Raw genomic sequence first — 21,158 nt, forward strand, 5'->3', positions numbered from 1 at the left:
ATCCCTTCCAATTGACGTTTTTGTAATTTTTATGTCACTTGAAAGAACTCAGCCTTGGATGTGTAAGGTATGTGTACCTCCTCTATGTTGGTATGCTTAGCAATATCTCTAGAGAATAAAACTACTCAGAAGCATGTATATTAATATCAATCCCATAACTGTTCATGTCTGTATTCAGCAAAAAACTCATTGGAGCACAACAGTTACTGTACAGCCAGAATGGTTCATGGCCATTTACTTAATGCAAAGTTCTTCTCTACAAGCTTCCAACAACCAGTAAGTTTGGCATTGCTGGCAGGAAATTCTGTTAGATGAAGAATGGTAATAGAATATGAGTAAGTAAAGCAGTCCAGTGAACAGAGTAGTCCAAGGCTTTTCAATTTGCAGTTTCTCAATTCATTACAGCAGTCATAATACAGATACAGTTTGGAAATGTTAATGCCTGGATTTTGGAGCTGACATTATAATGCAACTGCAACATTCTGTAGGAGGAGAGAACACAGTTATTTCTCTAACAAGTTTTTAATCTCTTCAGAGATGAGGAACAAATAAGTCTCAAATGTGGCCCAAGCAAGTGGGGGAAAGAACTGATAGTGTTGAGGCAGCCATGAAAATAATACCTAATCCTTCTTATGGAAGTGGGCTTTTTGGTACGGTAACCTGCTGACTCATTTCTGTATGTCACAAACAACGTGACTCCTGCTCTGGGTTAATCTCACAGCATAGTTTGTGGGGGAGAACTATAGTTGGTAGGAACAGCAGGAAACCAAATATGGATCTAGTGATGACCTTCCCCAAGGCAAGAAGGGTAGTGCTAGTTGGCAGCAATAGAATAGAAAGTGATGGAAGCAACTCCAGAGGACCTTGCTTAATGAGCTTCTCGTGGTATGGAGAACACAGATGATGTGATGAGAAAGTGCACCTCTGTGCTGTTGTCAAATGCCATTGGCTGCCCCAAGTTCTTGAAGACCATAAGCACTGTCTCCTGGGATGTTAACAGTTCTCTGTAAAACAGGCCTGTCTTTCCAATTGAGATTGACATGTGGCAAAGTGAAATGCTCAGAATAATTATTTCTGCTTGCTGCTTGTTGATGCTCAGAGAAAACAGCTACTCTGAGTGCAGAACTGTTAGAAATAGAGCAGCTGCTCTGAGCCGTGCTGGAGAATGTCGAATAGCTGTGTAGCAATCCCAGTGATCTTTCCTCTCAGGCTGTATTGTGATAATCTTCAGAAAACCTTATAAATAACATAATTAAGAGTCAACCAATCAAGAATAATGTTGAATTTGGTTGAATAAAAGCTTGAAATAATGAAATGTTGAGAGGATACTTTTCTTGCGCTGGTGAAAAGATTATGGGAAATACTAAGCTTGAATTTAGGGAGAAAAGTTCAACGTTTTGCGTAGAAATCAGCAGAGTTTAACAATCTAAAAATGGTGGTTCAGGCAGAAAGGAGTTGGCTTTCAAGCCTTTTGTATTGGACCTCATGCATAGCTGTGCTTCCCTCACAGTCATTAGCCCCTCATTAGAGATATTTCATGGTGTTGGCTGTCTAGTTGATAGAAGTTAAACAGCAAACACACACCTTCCCCACCCCCCATTTGTTATTTCTCCAGGTTGAAGAGACCTTGCTTACTTCACAGCTCCTCGTAGGAAAGCCACTTGAGTTTTTCTTAATATCTTCCAAGTCTGACTCTTTGAGATGCTGGGATCAAAACTGATTCAAGTGCCATAGAGCTCTGTGTTTACACGATGTCACCAGGCTTTTTTTAACATCTCTATCTGCTTTTTTCTGTTGCAAAGTATTGAGTTGACTTGAGGATTAAAGAAGTTGTCATAATCTGAAGAAACTTAACAGGAATAATCTTCATTTTCCCTTTATGTGTTTTAAAATGTTGCTGCGTTCAGAAGCTTTGCATTGTGGTTCTCCCCCCGATACCCAGCAACGTGCTTGGTGAAAATAAGAACAGTGTTTTGGGACTTTGCTTTCTTGCAAACCTGCTATGCAGAAACATTAGTTTCTTGCTTTTATGCTGTCCTGTGCAAATGCTGAGTTCTGACTGAAAGGGTAAGGGGTGCTTTTTCTCTTGATCCAGAACTACTATAAGCATTAGAACTGCTTTCAGCCGCTGACAGCTCTGTATTTTTTGTATTGTGTGTTCTCAACTGCTGAAGCTTCAGAAAAGTCATGTTCAGGTTCCATCACGTGAAGTAACGTTCCTGTGAAAGGAGTGAGTTCTCAGGGATGCCCCGATTCTGTTCATCTTCTCTTACTGGGTAGTAAGGCAAGAACTGAAAATTCTGGTCAGCTTTTTGAAAGCAAGAGAGATGAAGGGAAATGCCACGCTGAGTCAGATCAGTGATCTATGTAGCCCAGTATTCTGCCTGCAGAAGTAGCAACAAGAGATATAACTTGGGGACAACGTATGACTGTAGCTGCTTTTCTTTGCCCTTTTCTCCTCATACTCCCTTGCTATGCATAACGTTTGAGTTTGGGATGTTAAAAGAACATCTGCAGCAACTCTTTTTAGTGAAATCTGTTCAATCCTTACTGAATTTACAGTGTGGTTTTATAACATGTGTAGCAAGGTGCTAAATCTCAGTGCTTGCTGTCCAAAGAGGTAATTTTCTAAGTTGATTTATCTTCACTGAGTGCTTCCTCTTCTCTGGCATTTCAGAACTTGGTGAGTAATGGTGACCTGATCTCCTACCACTGATTTCTATAATCTTCAGCTCTCTAAGTTGAAGTGTTTGGAACTTCTAAGACTCTTATGGCACCTGTTCAAACCCGTTAATCATTTTGCTTATCTAAGCTAAACCTAGACTGATAGACGCAGCACTTTGCATGCTTTTGCTACTGCTGAAGATAATGCGGTGCTGTCCCAGTTCCTCATTGATGCTCTCAGAGGTGAGGGATTCAGGAAGCTCTGTGCCCAAAGGATGGAGGAAAGTTCATCCCCTTATAACAACATCAGGTAAGAACTACAGCCAGAATACTGGCTTCTCCTATTTGAACGGCTGCCTGATGTTACTGCTTCTCCAGTTGCTGACCCTGTTTATGATATGGTGCTTACGTGACTTGTTTTGTGCTCAAATACTACAACTGAGATTTCCAATTCTTATCTTCAGCTGTTGTTCATGAGTGACATAACTTGAAAATAAGTGTCTACCTGCACTCCAGACATCAGCATCCTGGGGAATCTGACTAGCTTCCATAAAACTTGGCTAAGGCCAGTGAAATGCCCAGAGATGGATGCTCCTTCACTGGTGACTTTCAAGGCAGGCTGGATCAGGCCCTGAGCAGCCTGCTCTGGCATTGGATGTCCCCATTCATTGCAGGGGAGTTGGACTGGGTGACCTTTAAAGGTCCCTTCCAGCTCTACGGATTTTATGATCACTGGCTCAGGGAGTTTTCTTGCTGGAAAGCTGAGCTGGCTGCAGGGGCTCAGCATTGCGTATTGAGTGGTGTGACCTTGGTGAGCACCCAGTTCTGTGGTTCTCACAGCCCGGGCATTTCAAGGGTTGCAGGCACTGTTTTTAGCACCTTATGTAAGATTTTTTTTTTTCACAGCAGACTCCTGCTATCTTTTTAGTGTGTAACCCATTTAAATTCTCTGTATTCACCTAGAATAACATTCTTTTCTTTCATTGACCGTCTGGCCTTATTCTCTTATCTCTACTTCTTTGTTAAACCATGTATCTTATTTAAATAAGTGTTTAGCAGCTCTGAGCAAGGTAGCCAGGTAAGAAGAAAGAAGAGGGGTGCAACTCCACTCAATATCAGTGAAAAAACAGGAAAAAAGGGAAAACCAAAAAAATAACCTGTAGAGGACACTCTTTTGTTCACTTGATAAAATTAGCAGCTTTCAGTCACTGGATAGCAGTCTGAATGGCCTATGTGCTACTGAACAGCTACCACTGACTACCTAATCCTCCAAGATGGACTCCACACTTGAGGTGACTGTGCTCTTGTCACTGTTCCATGTGTTGGGATTGTTTTGTTTTTTGCAGTGCTACAGTGGCATCTCTTCAACTTGACAAAGGCAGTGTTCTCTTGGTGGTTGTGTGCATTGTAAGCACAAGAGGTACAGTGACCTCTAACACTGTCTGCTGCTTTTTAGAGAATTCCACATTTTTTGTGTTCTGTAGAAACAGTGAAAATAGATAAAATTCTTACAAGTTAATGCAAGCTCTGGGTGACTGTATGAACATTGCTGGAATACTAACATCACTCACGTTTAGAGATTGGTAACAGAAGCTGTGCTGACGAACTGTTAGCAAATCGTTAGTTAATGTGGCTATGTGCTCCTTTGGAGCCCATTCCTGCAGTGGCTTTTCCAGCCCTTGTGAACTTGCTAAGGCAAACAAAATGATGGGCAAAATGGAGGGAGGATTAAGCAGGAAAATAATCCCAAACACGTGACAGCTCCAATAGCTGTGACAGATTTCTTGGTCTGTTTCACTCTACTCCAGCTGTTTGTTCGCTCTGTTTCAGCAGTTTGCAGTTCCTCAGATCTTTCTTTGCTTTTAAAAATCTCAAGTATTGGCATGGGCTGGAGGGCAGAGCCTCTGCCTGGCTGCTCTCAATTCCTGTTTACCCGAGTGGTGCACTTAGCAGTTGAAGGTAAGTGGCTTAGGATGCTGTGCCTGCCTCTTCCTCAGGCTGAGCGTGCAGAGCTGAGCCATTCAACTCTAACTCTGCCGATGCTCGTTAATACGTCTAGAAAAGAAAAAACAGAGAAACCAAGCAAAACTTCTGAGCCTGTCTTCTACCTTAAGAAGACATCATAGCTTACAGCCAGCAAATGTAACCTGTCTGTGCTCTGGTGCAGAGTGGAGCCACTGGGGGCATCACCCTGCAGTCGCTCAAGTGTCGCCAGGCTCTCAGCCCGCACAGTCACAGTATTTGCGGCAGCCTGCTGCATCCAGCTTGGATGGAAAAAACAGAAATCCCCTGAAGTGATCCTCTCTAGGATCCCAGCTGCTATTTCAGGAAGTAAATTTTTCCATTAGATACAGATTCAGAGGAGTGGGGAGCAGTGCTGGAAGATCCCGGTAATCCTATTTTTCTGTGAGATTAATTGTTGTCATGTGCCATTGTAATTTTAATGCCGTAATTCCTACCTCCTTAGAAAACAGATGTCCCTGAGGCTGGCTGTGTTCCAGGATTTTGCCTCGCCCTGTTAACTGTGGCATTGCCAGAACAGATGCTGCTTTTCCTCTCTGCAGATACGTGAAATTGCAGACTGGAGGCACTGTTTCCTTTCCTGTTCTGGTGTTGCTTTGTATCCGGGGATCTGAGGCGACAAGGATTCTATTTGATGCTGAGAAATTATCGCAGTATTTGAAGATCACGCAGCTTAAAATGGATTTAGCAGGTGTGATTGAAAGCAGTGAGTCTAGAAGCATCTGTCTGTTGAAGTAGCAACTGGCCTTCACTGCTTGATTTGGAAACTTCAGGAGTGCAAAAAATAATCAGCTTTTCCTTATTTCTTTCTTGGTAGAGCAAGTGTGTTTCAGCAGGGGCCCCACATTGCACTCCTGTTCCATCTTTAATTTCTTACTTATTGCCTTATCCTGCTAGTTTGTACGGAGCAAGAAGGGAACAAATGAGTCAATTCCTGAGTTCAGCCTTCGGAAAACTAAGAGAACTGCAAAAGAAAGGATATTCATCGGTCCAACCTTCCCCCCCCCCCCCCCCCAAAAAAAAAAACAAACCCACAAACAAAAAAAACCCACCCACTTTAACAATGTATGTTTGATTGTAGGCCTGAGTGTTGTGATTTGTCTTTGCTGCGCAGGCCTTTTAAGGTTTTTGTTCTCTACTGTTTTCCCCAGAAAGAAAAGGTTATCAGCCACTGGTGTTTACTGTGAATTTCTCTCACTGCAGAAGTGAGGATCTTTCTGCAATCGCTGCAGTGAGATACTGCTGTGACTGAAATCCTGGCCGATGCAGGTAATGGTTGTGCTCCATCCCTCTCCTTCCCTTGATTGCTGTTTAAGGCTGATGTGTAAGGAAAGCTTACTAGCAGAACTGTAATTGCAGTGCTAGTGGGCAAATTCCCTGTGCAAGCGGAATGTCTCCACAAATCAAATTATGCTGATGTAATTATTTAACAAAAAATATTTACATGGTTACCTTTTGTACTTTCAGATAGTTCTTATTCAACGTAGACAAAACTCTCAGCCAGATTTGTTCTTCCTACCTTCTGAACTTTCCAATCTTTCCTGTCTCTTAAATCAGGGCTACCAAAGTTGGAGTAATTGCAGTCATGAATTCACTGGTTTCTGAAGTTAGAACTTGCCGTAGTAAATTACTGCTCTTGCTTCTAAAACTGAATGTTGTGGTCCAGCATCGTCAGCGCTTTGTAGAATTCAAATTCTAAAAGCACATATGGCATGTATTGAGGCAAAGAGTAAATAGGTTCATCATGATGCTGATTTTTGAGTGAGTTCTTCGTGGGGTGTGGAAGTAGTGCATTGTGCTGAATCAGTTCTGCTGTTTTATCTTTCAGATACAAAAAATCTAGGTGCCAGGGTCTGACTGAATGGACCGGTGAGGGGATTAACCCTTAAAGTTGATAGAAAACAGGAATTAATGATGCAATTGTTGGGAAAGAGTTGGGTCTTTGTTGGGGACGCGGAGTGAAGGAAGAGTGCTGTCACTGCTTGCTTTTCTTCAGTGCTTCTCATCCTGGTGCATGTGGGTATTATCTTGCTTGATTTATTTCTAAAAATGGAATTGCTGAGAAATACTAAGTCTATACCAGTCAGCCCTTGAGGTGGTAGCACGTGAGTGACTGATCATCATACCTCAGTCCTTCCTTAAATGGATTTGGTGGTATGCACTCTGAATGCATTTAAAGTAGTGTTGTTTTTTTTTCCCTTAAATTTACTGGGGCAGGTGATACGAATGAGACCAGAATTTCTCATGGTTAATAACAAAAAATGAAGACGGGAACAAATCCTGAGAGGACATAACAGGGTTATATATTGATTTTCAAATGACCTCTGCTCAGCAGTTCTACTCATAGCTTTGTAAATTGAAGCCTGTTCTGGATTTTGTCTGCTTCCCTTTGGCAGTGGCTGCTGTGGAAGTTGGTTACAGCTGTTCACGATGTCAGTTTGTCTTTACCTGGGCAGTTGGTGTAGATTTGACCTAACAATACTGCTTTGCTTCTGAAATTTTGTTGAATGTCAATGATTCTACAGGAAAATCTGCAGTAGACAATTTGACTCCTGTGAAGAAGACTCACATAAAGTTGCTATTCTGAAGATGAGATTTACTTGCACTTTTATTCATGTTTCATAGAGATGAATAATTCAGAAGTGGTTATTGATTTTTTTTCCTTCCATTTGTTTCTCATCTCAGATTTCATCTGAGCTGCATCCTTGCAAGAAAACAGGCACTGCAGTGCTGATCTCATCCTGCAGGAGGGCATAGTGGGAGAGAATGGTGTCTGAAAGGGGTGTCCCGTTCAATCTCTGATTCTTTTAAAGAGTATTTCAAGTATTTTTCTTCTTTCTTGGCTATAGTAGACCTTAGAAGCAGCAAGGAGCTGTTAATGGTAAAACCCTTATTGTGTTCACAATCTACTTGCACTGCTCTGGAGGGCATATGTATTCTAGCTTTCAATTTTGGCTGTGCCTAGAAGAGCAGTTCTGTGATCTCAGGACTTATTTCCTGGAGTATCTCTTCATGTTTGTTTTTCTTGAATTTCATTGCTTGTCTTCAGAATGAGATTTGTTGTGAGAGAAGCTTCCATACAATGCCACTCAAATTTGTGTGAAAACAAGTTACAAGGTCTAAAGTTTTAAGGAATATGACAGCTACCCTATGTTGCATAAAGAAAATGCTTGTTTCAACAACTCAATTTTCCCACTGTGTATATGTTAAGAATCATCATTAAGCAATGCATGGGACTTAACTGTGCGAGGTGTGAGCAGGTGGACGAGCTTCTCAGCCTGGTGGTGGGGCTCAAGGATGAGGTGCAGAGACTTAGGCCCACCAGGGAGTGAGAGCGGGAGATCGACTGGTGGAGCGACTCGCTGGCTTACCAGGGGGAAGGGCTCCGGGAAAACAAACAAAAAAAACAACCCAGACAGTTGGTGGAGCCCTACCCTGTCACAGTCAGACCTCACTGATGAGGAAGGTTGGAAAAGAGTCCCAACTCGGTGTCACAAGAGAGACCCCGGCCTGCCTAGCCTGCCCCCACCGCTCCCTCTAAGTAACAGGTTCCAGATGCTGGAAGTTGAAGGGAGGTGACTGGAGGGGTGATGCAGGATCAGCCTAGGGGAGAGCCCAGGGCCAGGCGGTCACCCCCACGCCTTGAGACTGCATCTGATAGTGAAGAAAGAAGGGTGGTCATGGTGGGTGACTCCCTTCTCAGAGGAACGGAGGGCCCCATATGCAGACCTGACCCAGGCCATCGGGAAGTGTGCTGCCTTCCTGGGGCTCCGGTCAGGGACATAACCAGGCAACTCCCCAAGCTGGTTAGGTCAGCTGACTATTTTCTGCTGCTCGTAGTTCAGGTGGGCAGTGATGAAATCACTCAGACAAGCCTATGCACGATGAAAAAAGATTTCAGGGGTTTAGGGCGTTAGTCCACAGAGCGGGAGCTCAAGTGATCTTCTGCTCTATACCTTCAGGGGCAGTGAGGGACTCTGAGAGGGATAGAAAAGCACAAGCAATGAATAATTGGCTCGGAGGCTGGTGTTGAGCCAGAAACTTTGGGTTCTTTGATCATGGGGCAGTTTACTCGGCCCCTGGCCTGCTGTCTGCCTGTGGAACCCAGCTATCTCGAAGGGGGCAGCATATATTAGCACAGGAACTAGCAGAGCTTATTGAAAGAGCTTTAAACTAGCTATGAAGGGGAAAGCGGACAAAACAGGCCTCTCAAGAGATGGGCCTAGGGGAAAGATGCTCGAGCAGGGGGTGAGGCAGATGACTCGTCTGAAATGTGTCTATACCAATGCATGCAGCATGAGCAACAAGCAGGAAGAGTTGGAAATGAATGTGAGTCAGGCCAATTATGACCTTGTTGCTATTTCCAAAACATGGTGGGACCGCTCCCATGACTGGAGTGCTGAGATAGATGGCTACAAGCTCTTCAGAAGGGATAGATGAGGACAGAAGGGTGGTGGTATGGCCCTTTATATTAAAGACTGTTTCGATGTAGAAGAGCTTGGGGTTGGGAGTGATAGAGTGGAGTGTCTGTGGGTAAGGATCAGGGGGAAGGCCTGTAGGGGCGGCATCTTGGTGGGGGTCTGTTACAGACCGCCTGGTCAGGACGAAGAGTTGGATGAGGTGTTCTACGAGCAGCTCGTGGAAGTCACGTGACTGCCAGCACTTGTTCTGATGGGAGACTTGAACTTCCCTGATATATGTTGGAAATATAATACAGTGCAGAGGAAGCAGTTCAGGAGGTTTCTAGACTGCGTGGAAGATCGCTTCCTTACGCAACTGGTAGGAGAGCCTGCCAGGGACGGTGCCCTGCTGGACCTGGTCTTTGCTAACAGAGAAGGACTGGTGGGAGAAATGAAGGCTGGGGACCATCTTGGGCAGAGTGACCACAGAATTGTAGAATTCTCCATTCTTGGGGATGTCAAAAGAGTGGCCAGCAGAACTACCTTCTTGAACTTCCAGAGGGCAGACTTGGACCTGTTCAGGGCGCTTGTAGCACGGGTCCCTTGGGAGTCGCTTCTCAAGGGCAAAGGGGCCCAGGAAGCCTGGATGCTCCTCAAGATGGAAACCTCAAAGGCACAAGAGCAGGCTGTGCTGAGTGCCGTAAGGCGAGCTGCAGGGGAAGATGACCGGTGCGGATGAGCCAGGAATTACTGTTGAGACTCAGGGAGTAAAAGAGAGTTTACATCCTCTGGAAGAAGGGACAGGCTACTTGGGGAGATCACAAAGAAGTAGCTAAGGTATGCAGGGAGGAAGTTAGGAAGGCAAAAGCCCAATTTGAGCTCAGGTTGGCCTCTGCGATAAAAGACAATAAAAAATCCTTTTATAAATATATCAACGGGAAAAGAAGAACTAAAGAATTCTTATCCTCTACTTGATGCAGCAGGGAATGTGGTCACTGAGGACAAGGAGAGGGCTGAGGTCCTCAATGCTTTCTTTACATCTGCCTTTGACAGCCAGATCAGTTATCCTCTGGGCTCTTCGTGCCCTGATCTGGGAGTCTGGGACACTGCACAGAATTTGCCCCCAGCAATTCCGGTGGAGACAGTCAGAGAGCTCTTCCTCCATCTGGACTGTCACAAGTCCATGGGACCGGATGGGCTGCACCCTCGGGTGCTGAGGGAGCTGGCGGGGGTGATTGCTGAGCCCCTCTCAGTCATCTATCAATGCTCCTGATTAACTGGTGAGATCCCAGAGGATTGGAGGCTTGCTGATGTGACTCCCATCTTCAAGAAGGGCCATAAGGAGGATCCAGGGAACTATAGGCACTTTAGCCTGACCTCAGTGCCAGGGAAGGTTATGGAGCAAATCATCTTGGATGAGATTGCACGGCATGTGCGTGGTGTCTAGGGGATCAGAGCCAGCCAGCATGGGTTTGTGAAAGGCAGGTCGTGCTTGACCAACCTCATCTCCTATGACTGGGTGACCAGTCTGGTAGATGAGGAAAGGGCTGTTGATGTAGTTTTCCTAGACTTCAACAAAGCCTTTGACATGGCCCCTCACAGGCTTCTTCTGGGGAAACTGGCTGCCTGTGGTCTGAACAAATACATATTTCTTTGGGTAAGGAACTGACTGAGGGCCGTGCCCAGCAGGTTGTGGTGAATGAAGTCCGGGTGGCGATTTGTTTCAAGTGGTGTCCCCCAGGGGTCGGTACTGGGGCCCATCCTGTTTAATATCTTTACTGATGATCTAGATGAAGGGGTTGAGTGCGCCCTCAGTAAGTTTGCAGGTGACACCAAGCTGGGAGGTGGTATTGATCTGCCTGAGGGCAGGACGTCCCTTCAGAGAGATTTAGACAGGCTGGATCACTGGGCTGAGGTGAATGGGATGAGGTTCAACAAGGCCAAGTGCCGGGTCTTGCACTTTGGGCACAACAACCCCATGCAGCGTTATAGGATTGGGGATGAGTGGCTGGATGAGTGTGAGAAGGAAAGGGACCTGGGGGTGTTGGTTGATGCTCGGCTGAACATGAGCCCACAGTGTGCCCAGATGGCCAAGAGGGCCGACAGCATCCTGGCCTGCATTAGAAATGGTGTGGCCAGCAGGAGCAGGGAGGTGAGCATCCCCTGTACTCAGCTCTGGTGAGGCCGCACCTCGAGTGCTGTGTTCAGTTTTGGGCTCCTCACTACAGGAAAGATGTTGAGGTTCTGGAGCGTGTGCAGAGAAGGGCAATGAAACTGGTGAGGGGTCTGGAGCACAGGGCTGATGAGGAGCGGCTGAGGGAGCTGGGATTGTTCAGTGTGGAGAAGAAGAGGCTCAGGGGAGACCTCATTGCAATCTACGACTTCCTGAAGGGAGGTTGTGGTGAGGAGGGATTTGGCCTCTTCTCCCAGGCAATGAGCAGAACACAGGGCAATGGCCGCAAGCTGTATCGGAGGAGGTTTAGGTTGGACGTAAGGAAGAACTTTTTCTCTCAGTGGTCAGGCACTGGAACGGCTGCACAGGGTGGTGGTGGAGTCGCCGTCCCTGGCAGTGGTCAAGAGGCATCTGGATGAGGAGCTGTGTGATGTGGTTTAGTGCTTGTGGTGGCAATGGTGATGAGGAGACGGTTGGACTAGATGATCTTGTAGGTCGTTTCCAACCTTGTGATTCTATGATTCTATGGTTTAATAAGAACAGTACTTTTTTTTAAGAGAGTCCTCTGTAGCCTTGCCTTGAGTCATGTAACAACAGTGGGAGGAGTATATTTGGAATATTCCGACCTTTCCCAAGTGTATTTTATTCTGGAAGTTCTACCTGTGACATTGCAATTTTAAAACCCATTGCACTTTCTTTCCAGCCTTCCTTTGAGGTTGGCTGCCAGGTGAGATTCCTACCTTCAGTTTGCATTATCTTCACAGTTGCCTCTGATTGTTGCTGGTTTGCCTCCTGCGATCCCATTGTGAGTTTGTCAGAGGTGTCCTACAAATATCCTCTCTGTAAAGCAGCATGACATCTGTTATACAGATATCTAATGGCACCTGTTAAGTCAGTGCCTCTTGACTGACAGTCCCCTTAAAGATGTTAGCAGCCTTTTGGTCTCTGTTCAAGCCTTAGGGTGGGAACTCTGAAGGAACCTGATCCTTCTTGGAGTAGCTGGTGCCTATTACAAGAGATCGCTGGTTCAGAGAGAGAATGGGATCTGAGGGAATTAAACCTATATGGAAGAGCAGGGGAGGGATCTTGCACCACATTTTGGCTCTTGGGGCGTCTTTCAGGTTGCCTTGGTTGTATGTCTTTGTTATTTCCCGGTGCTGGATTGGTTTATTCCTTCTCTTCTGTATATCTGTTGAGATATGTGAGAAGCTTTGCTGTGCCTCGGTCTGTGGAAGTCTTGTGGGCGTGCAGTGGGGTCCAATGCTGACAAAGGCTGCTGAGTGAGTACAGCCAATGCAGGAGCCACAGGCATAGAAGGTGTGAGCTTTTCTTCGGGTAGGCTTATGCTACTTACTGGAAATGTTTGGAACAGTCTTTTCTCGAAGTGGCTGGGACTTGCTCCTGGCACCTCCTTCCTCTCTGCTGCATTAAGCTGCCCTTTGGGTGCTGCAGAGTCATCCTCTGCTCAAGCAGGGAACGTGCTGGTTCTTGCTGTGCCCCAGTATTTGCTTCAATCCCTTTCTCCTGTGTTCCTTCTGGTCTTTCCGTACTGCTCATGATTGCTCCAGTTCTGCAGCCTTGATTTTTATAAACCTCTTTATCCTTTCCATTGAGAGTTCTAGTCAGGTCATCCGCTATTTTCCCTAAAGCTTTTGAGTTGCTGAGTTAAATTAGGATCACCATTTTTAAAACCTTATTTTCTGGGACAAATGAGACCAGAGCATTGCCAAAGAAAACTCGCAGGGCCAGTGAGTTTGTTTAAAGTAAAAATTGGAAAAGAGACTGATAATTATAGTCCTTCTGGATCTACATTAAGGATGCAATTGACACATTTGAAGAAAATGATAAACAGCTGAATGTAATGGATGACGTGGGTTATCCATCTGTGTAAACTTCCCAAGTTACCACAACAAGTCAAGGTCTATAGCAGGCTCTTCTCAATAGCTCAGATAATCACTCCCTAGGCCCTCAGCTACTGGAAAGGTGGAAATATTACAGTCAAATTAAGGAAAAGTAGCCTAATCCTGCAAAGCATGGAGAGAACAGAATGCTTTAGGGGTCAAAAGCTTCTTGAGGACTAACAAGGTGTCACTGCATTTCAGACAGATAGTTACACAGTACAGATGAAAGGGCGAAGTAAATCTTCAGAATGTAAGCAATCATATAGAAGAAAAGGTACCAATACCTGTGAATAAGGAAGCGAGCTGGAAAGAGCCATGAAATAACTGCACAGAAAGATTCAGGTGAACTGAACAAGTAAATAAAAAAAAATTCCTTGCAAAGCCCCACAGCAGTAAAAAGCATTGTACCTGGTCAGAAATAAGGATAATGAAGAGGATTTTAAAAATGATTTCTCAGTCTTCAAAAAAAATTGGTGTTTTTTGGAAGCAAAGAATCAGTGTGTCATTAAGTGGGAAGGAAGAAAAGATCCTCCAAGAGGGCAGGTGCAAACAGATCCTTGCATAGTTCTGCAGTCTTCTCCATACAGAGAGCTGCAGTGCTGCCTCTCCTCTCAGAGGCACTTTGATAGCCTTCTGTAAGGAGACCTTAGAAGCTGAAATGTGGGCTAACAAAGGTTAGAATTCAGTGCTTTGAGAATTCCATGCTTTTCATTCAGAGGTTTGCTGGCATCATCAGGTGGTGATGCCTCTGCTTTGCTGTTGGAGCTGTCAGGCAGAAGGCTGGGATGTGCTGGTGGTAATGGAACAACTTGGCAGCTCCCATAGCGTGGGGCTGTTTTTGTCAATGTGAAGCTGAAATTTGTTCCTTGAGAGAGCTTTAATCTTTGGCCTTTTTAAATAGGGTTGAAGATGTGTTACCTGTTTAGAGCACATGCATGCCTTGGTCTTAGATACTAGATTCCACTGCGATAGTTTTCACCGAGGTTCACAGATACCTGCTGATTTGCATCAGCCAAAAGCTCCAAGAGAAGGTTCTCATTGGTTTTAAATCTGAACAAAATTCAGTGATATTTCTATTCCTGAGCATTCCATTATCTCTGAGAGCCCTTGGAAGATCAGTGAGATGCTTTCCTGCTATAGGGTGGGTAAGATCTCTCCAGCTTTCTTAATTTTAAAATTTAAGAATAAGGTCTTGTGTAAGGCAAGCAGGACACTGGCAGTAGTTTCAGTGCTTGTTATGGGAAAAAAGTCACTACTGGCAGTTCCTGTGCCAAGTGTAACTTGTGCTGTGGAGTCCTCTGGTTCTGGACCGATAGCCTGAGCCCAGCAGGGCAAGGACGAGGAAGTTTCTCTGTGTAGTGCCCTGCAGGTCCAATGAGCCGGAGGCTCTGGTAGTGGTTAAGAGATGAGTTACAAGGTTCTTAGTTAAATGTTTAAATAATTTTCTGAACATTGTGCTGGAAGTAATCTGCAGAGGTAAGGTTGTTGGTATTTTTGCATTACTCGTTCAAGTTCTGTCCATCATTCGGCTGGGGTTTAGAATTGTCATTGTCACATCGGTGTACCAGCAAGCAGATAGTGGGGGCGTGCTGCTGGCGTGGCTATCGCCAGCCTGGCTGTAAGAGGATGCTGCTCCTGAAGGCTCCTATTGCTGCTCCTCAGTTAGAGCTGATCTGCAGCTGGAGGAAGGCGCGAGGTACTGCTTGAATTGATCCAAACCCTCAGATGAGGTGGGGAGCGCCCTTGCTGTGGGGCGCTCAGTGAGGAGCAGCCCGTGTGTGAGCAGCTGGGGGAGAGAATATTCTGCTAAGACGAGAACTGTGTGCAGGAGTCCGTCTGTTGCCACGTATTCTGGGGCGCGCCGAGTTCCAGCGGTCACGTTTGCCCAGATTGTCACGATCATAACTCGGCCTTTCTCAGCACAGGAGCGGCACGAGGCCGTGGGGCACCGAAGCGCAGCGTTTTCCTCTGCCAGAGGCGCAGCGCAAGGAGGGTTAATGCGGGCGGGCGGGGGCCGGGCGGCTCCTCCCTCGGCTCGCCCTGACACAGCAGCTGCGCGGCGCAGCTCGCCGGTGTCCGCGCCGCTGCGGCTCTCCGGGCATCCGCCGCTGAGCCGGGAGACGATGGTACGTGCGCGGCCCCTCCCGGGGGCTCCGTGGCTCGGGCGGGCAGTGGAGGCTGCGGGCTGCGATCCGTGAGAAGCCCCTCGCGCTGTTGGGGGCAGTAATGCTTTGTTCTCGGTCGGGGGTTGTTTGAGGCTGCCAAGAGAGCCCTTCGGCCCGGGCTGCGCGATGGGTGCCCGGGAGCGGAGGGTTGCCGGGGGGCTGCCCGGCGCGGCGCTCTGGGAGTGCTGCCCGCTGCCTGTGCGGGCGGATATCTCCGCAGAGCCGTCCGCAGGAGATGCGCTTTTCCATCCCTGTGCGCTCACCTCACTGGGAGGCGGAGGAGGGTGGTGGAGGGGGACCACTGGGGGGCGAGGGGGAGAACCGATGGCCGGAGTGCGAGGCTGCCGCAGGTGGAGCTCGGATTCACGGTCTGTGTGAGGACATCGCCCCTCTCGGCTGCTCGCGGATTGAGTGTAGGAGCCGGCTGAATTCCACGGCTGCTCAGCTGTTTGCTGCTCTCGTGTCAGCAGCGCGGAGAAGGAAGGATCGAGATGAATCCAGAAGAAAATCTGGAGGGGCGTTCAGCTTGTCGGGAGGTGCGGCGCTGCGCCCCGCCCCGGTGGGCGCCTCGAGAGGGGAGAGGGCGGCAGAGGCGTCTCCTGCGCGCTGCCTTTGGACCCGGCCCGGTGACAGCCGCTGACGCCGTACCCAGTACTGATGCTGAAATGTGGCCGGTGCTTAGCGGGAGGGGGAGGGCTGTTAACCCTCACCGCTGGTTCGAGGGAAGAGAGGTCCAGGGACGCTCTTGAGGTTCCTTTTCCCTTCGGTGCTGCACGCCCACATGTGAGGAGCGCTGAAGTAGCTGAAGTCTGGCTCTGAGCTGCTCCAAGCTGTGTTCTTCCAGGATGAGAAACCACAAAGCATCCAAACTTGCAGCTGGGTGGGGGAGGAAGGATCTTTTAGAATGTGATGCAGTCTTTCTAGGGCAGCAGAGAAGAAATGTGGCCGGGGGTGAAGTGGGTGTTTGTCCTAGCAGGCTACAGGGAAGCATTTCTTGCTTTAGAAGCAAAAACAGCAAAGTACTTTCTTTTTCCTGGGAGCGGTCCTTTGTTATCCCCCACCCTGCTGTGGAGGGCAGCTTCTCCCATTTTAAGGTGGGCAGAAGGTGCATCATCAGTGCTGTGACACACGTGCTGTGTTTTTTGTAGTATATCTTTGGCATCCCTTAGAATTGCACCTAATGAACATCTCATTAAAGGATTAAATCATCTGAACGCTAGCGCTGATATTCATTGAAGCATTTTAAAATAGGGCTTTTTATCTACGGTATTTGGAGAAAGAGAGAGAAGCTGGCGCAGGGCTGGGCTTACCAGGCTGCTGATTGTCAGTATATCTTCTGATCTCTGTTCTGAGTGCTGCTGTGGCTGTGAGGGAGGAGAGGTGAACTTCACTGACCGAGGGGAGCAGTTAAAGTCAGCAGTGATGCCAACAAAAGCTTTCTTAATAGAGGAGGGAAGGGCTGCTGTGTGCGGGGGCTGAGAGTGGTCGGGCTGGACTCGCAGTGATGTAGGAAGGAGAAAGAGGAGGGAGCTGGGACATATTTATCACAGTGAGCTCGGAGGGAGGAGCGTGGCTGCTGCACACTCGCGCACGCAGGAACACGCACTCACACTGCGGCAAATTCTGCAGCTGGTGCCTGCTGGCTTATGACTGCAGAAAAAACAAGCTCCAGTTTAAACTCTGATCTCAGAGATGCGGCTGCTTCTATTCCCAGTATCTCCGGTCCCGCTGTGAGCAGCCCTGCAGGCTGGGCGTTTCTCCAGAATGATGGGGGTTCCTGTTTCTTCCAATGAGGTAGGGGACTTTTTGCTGCATAAGGTCAGTATCCTCCCTGTCTCCTTGACTGCTCTGTCTGGTCAGTTGCATCCAGGCTGTGTGTCTGTCCTTATGTTCCTTCAGCAAACAGCGGTTGTATAGCAGCTAGGAACCCTTTTATTCTCCCCTCCTTTTCTTTGCTCTGTTGAGGCCCGGTCTGCAGTAGTTTTGTTCCTGATGAGATAATCCATAAGAGGAATGTCCTATTGCATCATTTTGCCGTTCTTCCTTCTGTTTGTGTTCCCTAGTGATGTTCTCAGCTGAAATGGGGCTGCGTGATGGACTTGAGCTCACAAATACAGTGAGCATTAGCCAGCATGGGTTGTTCTCGATGAAAGCGAGCAAGCTGCGCGTGCAAACCAGTACTGCAGAGGACCTCATCTGAAGGAGGGAGGCTGGGCACCTGGCTGAGGGTGGAAAAGGAGTTCCTCAGCATGAGCTTTTGTGGGACGTGGCCTTGTGCTCGTATGTGTGTGTTCTTATGCAAAGCATACATGGTAACTCTGGGATAGCTGTATCTCACAGAAGAGTAACAAACGGCCGAATAAGGATGCAGCAGCGTACCTTGGTGTGTGTCAGAGATCTACTGCCCACTTGGCAAGCGCAGTCCAGTACGCCATGTGCATTATCACAGGCTTCCATTGATGGGTAGGAGAGAGAGGCCTGCAGGCCTTCAAAAGAGGATGCTGTGGGAAAACATGGAAGACAAGGTGTCCTAGCTAACATACTGGAACTTCCCAATAGTGACAAGTAGTGACAAAATGGAGGGGTGTGCCTTCTAGGTGTACAGTGTTTGCTATGCAGAAGTACCTGGGAAGGGTTGGGAGACAGCAGTTGCTGGGCTGATGGATCATCTCTGGGAATGGGAGGGAAGAGAAAAAGCTTTATGTGCATATTTAAAAATGAGTCTGGGGGGGGGGAAACCAAGGAACCAAGGATTGTTTTTTCTACTCTCAAAAATCTTGAAACGGTTACAGGTTGAGTGAAGTTGAGCTGCTTGGATGAGTTCTGTGGATTCCTCTTACAAATTTATGCACTTTGCCTAGAACAAGCATTTTCTTGTTTGGTAGAATATTAAAGGTGATGAACTTCAACAGATTTTGTGAGAACTGTGGGGTAGGAGAGGAAGGTGATCCAAGTTGGTGCTTTTTGGCTGCCATCTGGGCAGTCACCACTTACAGCCACTCAGGCTGTGCTTCCGTCTCCTCGCGTGCGGCCAATTGGTGTTTGCTAGTTATGACTAGCAAGGAAGCCTCTGCCCCTCCTAGGCTTCATCCACAAATAAATGTGAGCATTGGTGTCCTTGGCCAGCACATTTGTAAGCTCAGAGACAGCCTCTGAATCTTGCTGGGTCAATTCCTCAAATGGATAGTACAGTGTTCAGTTAGCATCTTTTTGTGTGGTGGTTTTTTTTGTTTTTTTTTAGTGGGGAATACAGTTTGGATCCACTTGTACATTCCAAAAAAGCATCATCACCCCAATGTCTTTGTTTCGATAGAAATGAGACTTTACTTTAGAAAATAAATGCTTGAATGGTGCCTCTCCAGGGACGAAGGCTGAGAATCTCAAATGGGAAGAAGGGCGTGAGTCAGAGGTGGGGTAGGCTTTAATGTTCAACAGGACATTCTGATAACAGGCACATCTCTCTCTATACATGTCTTTTATGGGCCTTCTTGTGATATCTTTTGCAAGATTAACCAGAAACTCCTTTGTGCCCTGTTTTCACAATAGGTTGGGGTGAATAAGATTTTGTGTGGCTTCAGCATTCTTCAGTACAAGAAATGTTTTTGTGAGTTTGGTGAACTTTGAGGCTCTGGAGGGGAAGTTGAAAGAGGAGGAGAACTGATCTACAGGCACTGATCAGTGCACTGGGAATGTGTTTCCATGTCGGTAGTCTTGAGAAAAGTCTATTTTGACTTCCAGTGAAAAAATTAAAGCCGTAAATATTGGGTGCTATTTTTCACAAATGCCATAGGGACAAATAAATGGTGGTTTAAAAAAAAAAAAAAGCATGGAAGTGTAACTGGCAAGTCTAGATCTCTTTGTTTCATCTACCAACTTTCAGGTTAAGAGATTCAGTTAAAAGATTTTGCCTGAATAGCTTTTCCACTGCCTTTGTTTCACTGGGATATGGCCATCATGTTTGTGCCATTCTCTGCTAAGTGCCATTGCCAAATTCTTAAATAATTGAGGAACAAACTGGAAGGAAAAGGCCCTTAATATCTTTGCTTTTAACGTTGCCTCGGAAATGTCAGCCTGTCATCAGGTACTAATATTGATCTTGGAGGAAAAGCGGGCACACAGTCAGCGATTCACTTCCTGTCTGGCTAGTTCTGCACTCTGAAGAGCCTCCTAAACAGAGTGGGAGGGTTAACTGTGGTACTTGGGGAGGGGGGCAGAAATTGAGAGCACTCTACAGGTTGCATAGGAAGTAAATTACTTCAAATAAATACGTGGCATCTTTTTGAAGAAGCAGCTTTCAGGCTGGTGAGTACAAACACTGGGTGTTTTTACTCGGATCCTGACTGCTAGATTTGCATGGGAGTTTTAATTGTTAGGAAGATTCTTTCATGCCGCTCATCCATGTTCTAAAGCAAAGGCAGTCCTCAAAGAAATGGGATGTGTGGGACTGTGCAAGGGGTCTGTGCCTGCATAGCTCTGAGAGAGCCAAACAAGTGTAGGGCTCTGAGTCGAATGTGCTCCTGATGTCAGAGGTCTGCTCCAATCCTCCTTATTTTCCCAGGTTTGTAAGTGCAGTCCCTGATTGCACAGTGCAGACTGCAAGCTGAAAGGTGTGGCTAGGCTTGATAGCACTAAGAAGAAGGGACTCCAGTTATGGAGCGCGACTTCAGTGAGCTCAGTGCAGGCTCTCCTTGGCTTCTCTCAAGTGTTTCTCTTCTCCGTTCTGAACAGGCAAGCCCTGCATTTGCTTACAGAATGGACTGGTGGCCTTGAAGCTGCAACCTTTAAGGTATCTTTCTGTACCATATTCATTATTACTGTACTCCATGCTGTGAATCAAATCCCAGGAATCCAGATCGTGCAGAGAATTTACGAAGTGGTAACAAGATCCAGGAGTGCAGGGCCAAAACACAACTAGGAGGGGCGTTGGCAGAGGATGGGTGCTTTTTACTCAAGCACTGGCAGAAAGCAGGCTTTGGTGCTTTATCACTGCTGTACGTGCAGTCTGCAGGTGGTTTCATAACTGTGTCTTAAATAGAGACTGCATTCAGCAGGTCATCTTCAATACAGTCAGCTGAGAGAGAAGAAAAGCTTCTTAGGATGACCATCTCCTCAAAGGGACCATCTATCAGTCCACTGGGGGTGGTGGAGCGAGGATGACTGTTGAGCAATGTTTTAAGGTGTGCTTGGGTTTCCTTGTGGGGCTTTAGTGGAGTCATTTCATAAGCTATACCTCCAGCTCCTCACAGATGGAAATAATGCCATTATGCAGAGCTGTGTTCTTGATTCGTGTGAATACTTTGCATTATTTCACAGCCAAGGATGCAGGGAGAGCTTGAGTCAGCAAAGCTGCTGCAGGGAACAGCATCTCTCCAGGCTGATTCTGCACCTGGCAAATTAGAAAAAAAAATAATGTTCATCTTACCTATTAATGCAGCTTAACTGTGGTGCTGCTTCCAGCTGAGGGACATTTAACAAATGGTTAGAATGGTAACTTCTGAAAATAGATACAACTGCTTCCAAAGTGAACATCTGCCTTCAATTAGCAGTTCTAAAGTGGCTGGGCTATCAAATTGCTCTTTAGCATAAAAGTGAGACAGTATGTGCAATTAAAAAGCAGTGAGATGGTTGCTATAGCTGGCGCAGTATAGAAATAGAAGTTGCCTGGGAGAGGAGCTGTAGATGGCAGGAAAACATCTCAGGCAAGACAGTAAAGCACAGGCAATTGACTGGAGAGAGTATCTCTTGAGATGTAGCAAATGGCAACTGCCTGCCATACCTTAAATGTTTCCCTTCCATCTCTTGCCTGGTTGCTGGTTCATCTTCTTGGTGTTTT

The 21,158-nt window shown here is 46.7% G+C and overlaps 1 protein-coding gene across 5 annotated transcripts in view; it reads left to right on the forward strand.

The window, feature by feature from the left end:
• MAP1A (microtubule associated protein 1A) overlaps window positions 1–21,158 on the forward strand; it is a 55,595-nt gene that overhangs the window by 9,524 nt on the left and 24,913 nt on the right. Inside the window, exon 1 of one of the 5 annotated variants that reach the window (XM_052672380.1) lies at window positions 15,236–15,286. The exons of the other annotated variants lie outside the window; for them this stretch is intronic. The gene's annotated coding sequence lies outside the window, so the exon portion shown is untranslated. Of the gene's footprint in view, window positions 1–15,235; window positions 15,287–21,158 lie in introns of those variants that run through there. 5 annotated transcript variants of the gene reach the window in all.

Source organism: Tympanuchus pallidicinctus, unplaced genomic scaffold (assembly GCF_026119805.1).
Source record: "Tympanuchus pallidicinctus isolate F22 unplaced genomic scaffold, pur_lepc_1.0 scaffold12, whole genome shotgun sequence".
NCBI lineage: Eukaryota > Metazoa > Chordata > Aves > Galliformes > Phasianidae > Tympanuchus > Tympanuchus pallidicinctus.